This window comes from Cucurbita moschata, unplaced genomic scaffold (assembly GCF_002738365.1).
Source record: "Cucurbita moschata cultivar Rifu unplaced genomic scaffold, Cmos_1.0 Cmo_Scf00089, whole genome shotgun sequence".
In the NCBI taxonomy this organism is placed as follows: domain Eukaryota; kingdom Viridiplantae; phylum Streptophyta; class Magnoliopsida; order Cucurbitales; family Cucurbitaceae; genus Cucurbita; species Cucurbita moschata.
The window spans coordinates 567,587-575,132 of NW_019268605.1; the positions used below are offsets into that span (position 1 = coordinate 567,587).

General features: G+C 35.3%; 1 pseudogene; it reads left to right on the top strand.

The window, feature by feature from the left end:
• The first annotated feature begins 3,799 nt into the window (after positions 1-3,799).
• LOC111439267 lies at positions 3,800-4,824 on the top strand (annotated as a pseudogene).
• Positions 4,825-7,546: the final 2,722 nt, after the last annotated feature.

Sequence of the window (7,546 nt, forward strand, 5' to 3'; positions counted from 1 at the left end):
AAGGCTTTGGATACATTTTAACCTTCTTTCTAAAGGAGGTTGAGGGAGCTTCTATCCCCTTGCATCCATATTGGTCGCAAAATCTTCCAAGCCGTTTTCTGTTTGATATCGAAGAATTGAGCTTGTTTTGAATCTTTGACTCATTACAAGTCTGAGTCCTTCTTCTGTGATGAAGGATGCTATTGATCCGTATGACAAAGTTTGCCATGGAATTGTTCCATTATACTTTGTCTTAAGATCGTGTTTGATCCTCCTTGAGAAGTGTTTTGGTAGTCCATTGACAAAATTCTCTTTCCAGAATTCCAACGAACTGTCTATTCTAATGAGAATTTTGCTGAAATACATATCTTTGTACCACCTAAAATCGCCTAAGGTAGGGCACTTCAGGTTCATGAGTATTTCGGCGGATCTCTCCTGGTATTTCAGGGGGTCGCCAACGAAGAATTCTATGAGGGTATAAATGAGGGTGTTGACAGCATCCTCTACCCTTTCATGTTGTACTTCGGTTCTAGTTGATGGACCTTCTTTGATAATTTGAGTAGTTGGCCTAACAACATAATGGTTTAATATCTGTTGTCGAGTTCCTTCGTCGAGATATTTGTCCCACCAGTCTTTGAGCTGCCCGGTAAATCAGGTCACTAAAACATGAGCTATTTGATGGTTGGATTTATGGCCCTGTAATTTATACGCGCCTGCGACCATCATCATTTCATTGACAACATTCATTATCAGATAGTCGGACAATCCATCGATATTCCATTCATAGATTGCTTGACCATCGTAATGAGCTTGAGTTTGTAGAGTCTTTTCTTCGAATTGAATATTCGGAAAAGATGGTTGAGGATACTAGTTTTTCTGATTACTGGTATTATTTTGACTTATTCTAGAGATTCTTTCAATTCGATTGTAAAGAGGTTCTTCTATCTCATTTACAATCTCGTCTTTGAATTCCTAGTCGTCGTCATTGTTAACAACATTGACAGATGAATTTTGAGGTGTCATTCCAGGATTTAGAATCCTGTCCAATTTTTCCTCTATCTTGGCCATTGCAGACTCTTCTTTTGAAACCCTTTTTGTAAATATGTCAAGATTTTCCGGTCTGAGTATTAGGATTGACTCATCGATCTTTGGTACAGAGCTACTTGCTTGTTCTTGCTGAGTACTAGATTTCTTTGAGATTTTTCTTTCGATACTCTCAAGTTGAGTAGCGATCGTGGATAAAATCTTATTTGAGTAATTGTTTTGATGCTAGATATTTTTGATATCCTTTAGGGTCGGATTAACCTTTTCTAGTCCTTCTGGAATCTTTTTGAAATGACTGGCTTTGACTTTTTCTCCGTAGTAGTTGTCAAATTCAACTTCTTCCAACGGAGGATGTTTTGAGTATACCTCGCCTCTTTTGGTAGTCTTCCAATACCTACAAAATATTCTCTTCAAACCATTCGAAGAATTGTATAGTTTCTTTGATGGCTTCCATATGAGAATACTATTGAGCTCTTAATTCATTTTTCTCAGCTTCTTTGTAGGTTTGAAAGAAGAAATTTCTTTTTGAAGAGTTGGTGGTTGACATAAAATCTGCCCTTAAAAATTCTTTGTCTATCTGGAAATCAGCTGTAATAACGTTCAGCTGACTTTCGTAGCCTGATTGAGTGTCCATATATGTATGGGTTGGAGATCTTGAGCCATCTTCATAGTGGATTGATGTTTTTTTTTTTAATTTTATTATTATATCATAACTGACCTCTTTTACCCTTGAGGGGTCATACATTGATCTTGAAGCTCCTCAAGTACTTGGTCTTGAACTAAGAAATTCTTTTACTTTTGGTCCTGACGAAGGTTCCTTGCTGAATTTTATTTCAATGCTTCAGTCGTCATATTCAGGGTTTATTATAAGCTCATGAATACAAACATTTCCCCAAGAGCATTATGATCCTCGCCAAAGGGATAGACCATGCTCATAGAAGTAAATATTGGAAAGTCCTCAATGACTATCCCAAAAACTCTTTCTTGAGATCAAATAACCAGAAATTTGTTCAAAAGATCAAAGATCGATGTAACGGTGAACTCCTTCCATTTTTCTTAATTCAGTTGCTTTGTTAATAAATTGTGTTTCTAACTTTGATAATTTGTTGAGTAATAAACAAATATTTCTAACAAAGTTAGCAACGTTCATACATATCTTGCCCAAAAAATCAATATTTTAACATTATGGCCCTTTTTTTTAGAATAAAACTCGAAGCTTATTTCCGTCTCAAATTAAAAATTAAAATAGTAGCTAACTAGGTTTATGATAAGTTCTTATATTATACCCCTGCTACATTTTTTGAGTTGTGGACATTTTTCCACTTACTAATTCATAATTACATAAAATTATTTTAATAATCTAAATTAATAAAAATAAGATAGTCAACATCATAATTATCTAATTCTAAAAAATGTAATCAAATTATTGAAAATATTTTATTTATACACTTTTCATACAACACTATGCATTTATTAATTTATTTATTTAGGTTATGGTCTAGAATTACTAGGCAGCTTGAGCCTTTTATGCCCTTATTTAATAACTATGATTGTCCGTCTCTAATTGCATAGTTAAAAAATATTTAAACGAGACTAGCACAAGCTTTGTCTTTTTTATAACCCTTATTTAATAACTCTCATAACTCTCATATGGGAGAGAAAGTAAAATATTCCAAACATTGAATTTTGATGTCGCATATTTAGAAGGTCAAGAGCATATAATAAATAAATTCAGACGGCTTTGTCTTTTTGACCGTAAACAATTCGATGTGTAGTTTGGTAAGAACTTATATTATGAGCCTCCATGCCCTCCCATTGAAAAATGTCCCCTTTTGAATTTGATTGTGTAGAAGGAGAAAAAATGAAGTCCATAATTTTATGTCCCACTAATAAAATAATAAATTTGACATCTAGCCATCTTTTTTTCAAACAAATTCTTCTTTTTTCTTGATGGCTGGTTAATGTGAAGTTTAGAAAGTTAGGTCGTTAAACTTAGGCCAACTTTTGAAGGGACGACCCATTACACCGAACTGGTTTTGGATTAGTGGATCATTCTAAAATGTTTGATCAAGCTTTTAGGGTCGACCAAAATTGTAACGTGTCATGTCTAGGATAGATCAAAATTTGTAATCTAGATTCGATACCTGATGGCTCTGAATCTTGGGCATGAGACGTTACAAATTGTATTAGCGCAGTATCTCTCCCAGCAAGATGTGGATTGAAAACGGATTAATGTGAAAGTTGGTAGGTATGTGACCCCCGAACAAATGAGGGGTACATGAATGAACCGAAACCACTTCCAAATGCGAGGGATCCTGAGGATATGATAGCTAAGAAATACTTTAGAACATGGATAGTCACTCCATATACCTATAAGGTTCATTTTTCTTTTCGATAGCTCAATTATAAGAACTTCATAGTTAGGTATGTTTTGCTTGGAGCAATACTATGATGCACGTAACCTGTAGAGAATTTTTCTAGGATGCATGTGAGTAAGGAAAAAACATGTAGGAAGAACTCGAGTTAGTTCGTGGGAATAGCTTTCACTCTTAGAAACAAAGAGTAGGTAACCTGATCATGTCAAATCTTAGACATGAGTCGTTACAAAGGTTTGGGAGTCACACTCACTCATGGTCATACAAATTCACTGTTGATCCAATGTACTAATATAGTTATATAAGCAAAGTAAAAAGTGATATAATCCAAAAAATGTATAAACAACCTACGTACCATAATTAAAATTTTTAATACTCCTCATAATTCAACACTACTAATCCACAGAACAAGCAAAAATCTTCCCGCAATCATTTCTGGATTAAACTATGACAACGATTTAAGCCACATAAAGAAAAGGCCACTAGGCTATACTTTACAAAACAAAGTAGCGTTGGAAGCACATCTCTACTCGTTTAGTGGGGAACGAAAGAAAATTTGTGAAGAAGCCATTAAACATAATATGCAACGAAATTATGGAGAAGTTTGAACGGGAAGCTGGTTTCGTGGTGGACATGGAGAATCCATATCCTTTGTTCCTTAATGAATTTGGGTATGATCAATCGGGGGGCAACGAGGCTGAGAATCGGTTCATGAGCTGCTTTTTGGCTTGAATTATCGAGAAGGATATTGATTGGGGCTTGTGGGCATTCCAAGGAAGTTATATGTACGGACGGTGTCATGGAGATCCTGATGAAAGTTTTGGTGTTATGGATCACTCTTGGACTAAAGATAGTACCCCCAACACTTAAACAAATGCTTCCACTTATCAAGAGAGTGAATCAAGGTTAATTTGTTGCTTCTCAATCTAACCCTGCATTATAACAAATCAAACCTTTATATATTTATTTAGTTAGAATTTGAAACTAAAGGTCTTTTCTTGCGGATCTAAATTCTAGAGCACTAATATCATACATAATGTTACATCCCGTATCAGGGTAATGTGTCAAATCTGAGGACAAAGGAGGAGTTGAACTCGGCGATTGTGCCACTCCGAACCAATGGAACCATAGTGGAGATGGAAGTCCGATGAAGTTGTTGTCAAACGGGCAGGGTTTGAAATCCGTCGGAGATGGAAAAGCACCGGTTGTATCCGACGAATGCTTTGGCGATGGAAGCAATTGGATGGTGGCTTCGAAAGCAAATCTCCAATTGGCCAACAAAATTGGCGAAGACAATTTTTGCTTGGAGAAGGAATCTGATACTATAGTTGTTGTGAAGAAATGCATTTGCTTTAAAGATGAGGGAAGTTGCACGGATGATCCTCAACCCCAATGGTTCAAACTCGTTCCAACAAATGTTGCTTAGTCTATTAATTAGTTTAAAATAGGAATTTAGAATTTGGTCCGATCTACTAGTAGTTGTTGGAATTTGAATTTAGGGTTGGCATGAAAGTTTTGAAAATGCCGGAGTCATATTAGGGTTGTCGATTTTATGCTTAAATTCGTAGTTAAATGGTCAATAATTATTTTCTATTATTTATTATATGTCCAATCTTTTATACGATCATTATTGTTGGTATTATTTTTCATATATGTTTGTACGATAAATAAAATCGGTTATAATTAAACACGATATTAATAGGATATTTTGGAGTAATAATTAGTTAGAATATATATGAGATATTTAGGGAGTTGTTAGTATAGATTTGATTAACCGTATATTTTATTTATTGACTGGATTTAGTTAGTTATATATATATTTTTCTATTTTTAGGTATTAGTTGATAGTTTGTATCCTATTTAAACGTGGTAAACCTGAATGAAGATCATACTTTTCAATCCCAATTCTATTTCTATTTCTCATTCTTAACATGGTATCAGAGCGCCGATCTTGGTGTTCTTAAATATCAAAATTTCCTTTATGGCGGAATCAGCCAAATCCAGCTTCAAAATTTTGGATGTTGATTTAACACATCCTTACTATATTCATCACTCTAATCAACTAGGATATTCACTTGTTCCAATCAAATTAAATGGAGCAAATTACCAATCCTGGAGTAAATCAGTTATGCATTCTCTTATTGCGAAAAAGAAATTTGGCTTCATTGATGGCACAATTGAGGAACCGTCCCAAGATGCAAATTCAACCGAATTCGAACTCTGGAATCAGTGCAACAGTATGATAATATCTTGGTGAACTCATTCCGTTGAAGCAGATATCGCTTAAGGCATTATTCACGCCAAGACAGCTCATTAAGTGTGGGTTGATCTTCACGATCAATTCTCACAAAATAATGCTCCAGCAATTTTTCAAATACAAAACTCGATAGCAACGATGTCACAAGGAACCATGGCACTGTCAACATATTTCACCAAGCTCAAAGCACTCTGGGATGAACTGGAAGCGTACCGCACACCATTTACCTGTAATCAATGTCAAATACATATTGATCAACGCGAAGAAGACAAGTTGATGCAATTGCTCATGGGGCTCAATCAGTTTATAAAACGGTGAGATCTTACATATTGATGATGTCTCCATTACCTAATGTGAGGCAAACCTATTCATTACTTGTACAAGAAGATATGCAGCGTAAGGTAACTTTCGAACCTACTGAGAATTTCTCGATTGCATCAGCAGTACAGAAGAAAACAATATATTAAAAATTCGCCAAGGACAAATTGTGTGAACACTGCAATCAAAGTGGTCATACAATCAATGAGTGTCGAATTCTTAAGTTTTACTGTAAGTTTTGTGATAGAAGGGGCCATACAGAAGATCGGTGTCGACAAAAAAATAATTCTAGAAGGACAAAACAAGTCAATCAACACAATAATCGTGGATATCGATCATTTGCAAATATGACCGATGTTTCACAGTTGAATACAGAAGAACAGTCACCTAATTCCATTCCAAATTTTTCTTCTGAGCAATTGCGACAGATAACAAAAGCCTTATCTGCAATCAATCATCACCCTTCGGGTAATTCTGACAATCACATCAATGTTGCAGGTTTGTTTCCCATATCTACATTATCTATTAACTTTGCGAGTTCTAATTCATGGATTCTCGATAGTGGAGCTACGGATCATATAGTATCAAAATCTTCTGTTATGACTGAACCAAAGGGTGCCATCATGTCTACAATAAATTTTCCTAATGGAGAGACAGCACGTGTGTCACATACTGGCAATATTTCTTTTAGCCCTAACCTTAAATTAAACAACGTTTTATGTGTGTCTTCATTCAATTTAAACCTAATGTCGATCAGCAAACTTACCAATAACTTAAAATGTTATGTCACCTTCTATCCTGATTCTTGTGTTATGCAGGACTTGGCTACGGGGAAGATGATTGGCTCGGGTAAACAATTTGGAGGTCTCTATCACATTTCTTCATCTCCAATCAAATCTTCAGCTCATCAAGTATCTCAGTCATTTGATTTGTGGCATTTACGCCTAGGTCATCCTTCTTTTTCTCGTTTTAAATTTCTAGCTGATCAATTGCATCTTAATAATGCGAGTTATTCTCATAATTGTAGTATCTGCCCGTTAGCAAAACAAACTAGGTTGTCTTTCCCAAGAAGTTCAATAACAACCCATTCTGCCTTTGATCTGATACATTGTGATGTTTGGGGACCACATAAAATTCCTACCCATTGTGGTTTGCGTTTTTTCTCACTATTGTTGATGATTTTACTCGATGTACTTGGGTTTTTCTAATGCAAAATAAGTCAGAAGTACATCATTTGTTAATGAACTTTGTTAAATTCGTTCAAATTCAATTTCATACTACTATCAAGATAGTTCGATCAGACAATGGGACTGAGTTCCTATCTTTGCAACCATTCTTTACTTCTTGTGGGTTTGAATTTCAGCGCACTTGTGTCTATACTCCACAACAAAATGGAGTCGTAGAACGTAAGCATCGCCATATCCTAAATGTAGCTAGGTCTCTTCTTTTTCAGTCATAGGTTCCACTTAATTTTTGGGGAGAGTGCATTTTAACGGCTGTTTATCTTATAAATAGAACGTCATCACCATTGTTATCTAACAAGACACCCTTTGAAGCACTTTATAAACGACCA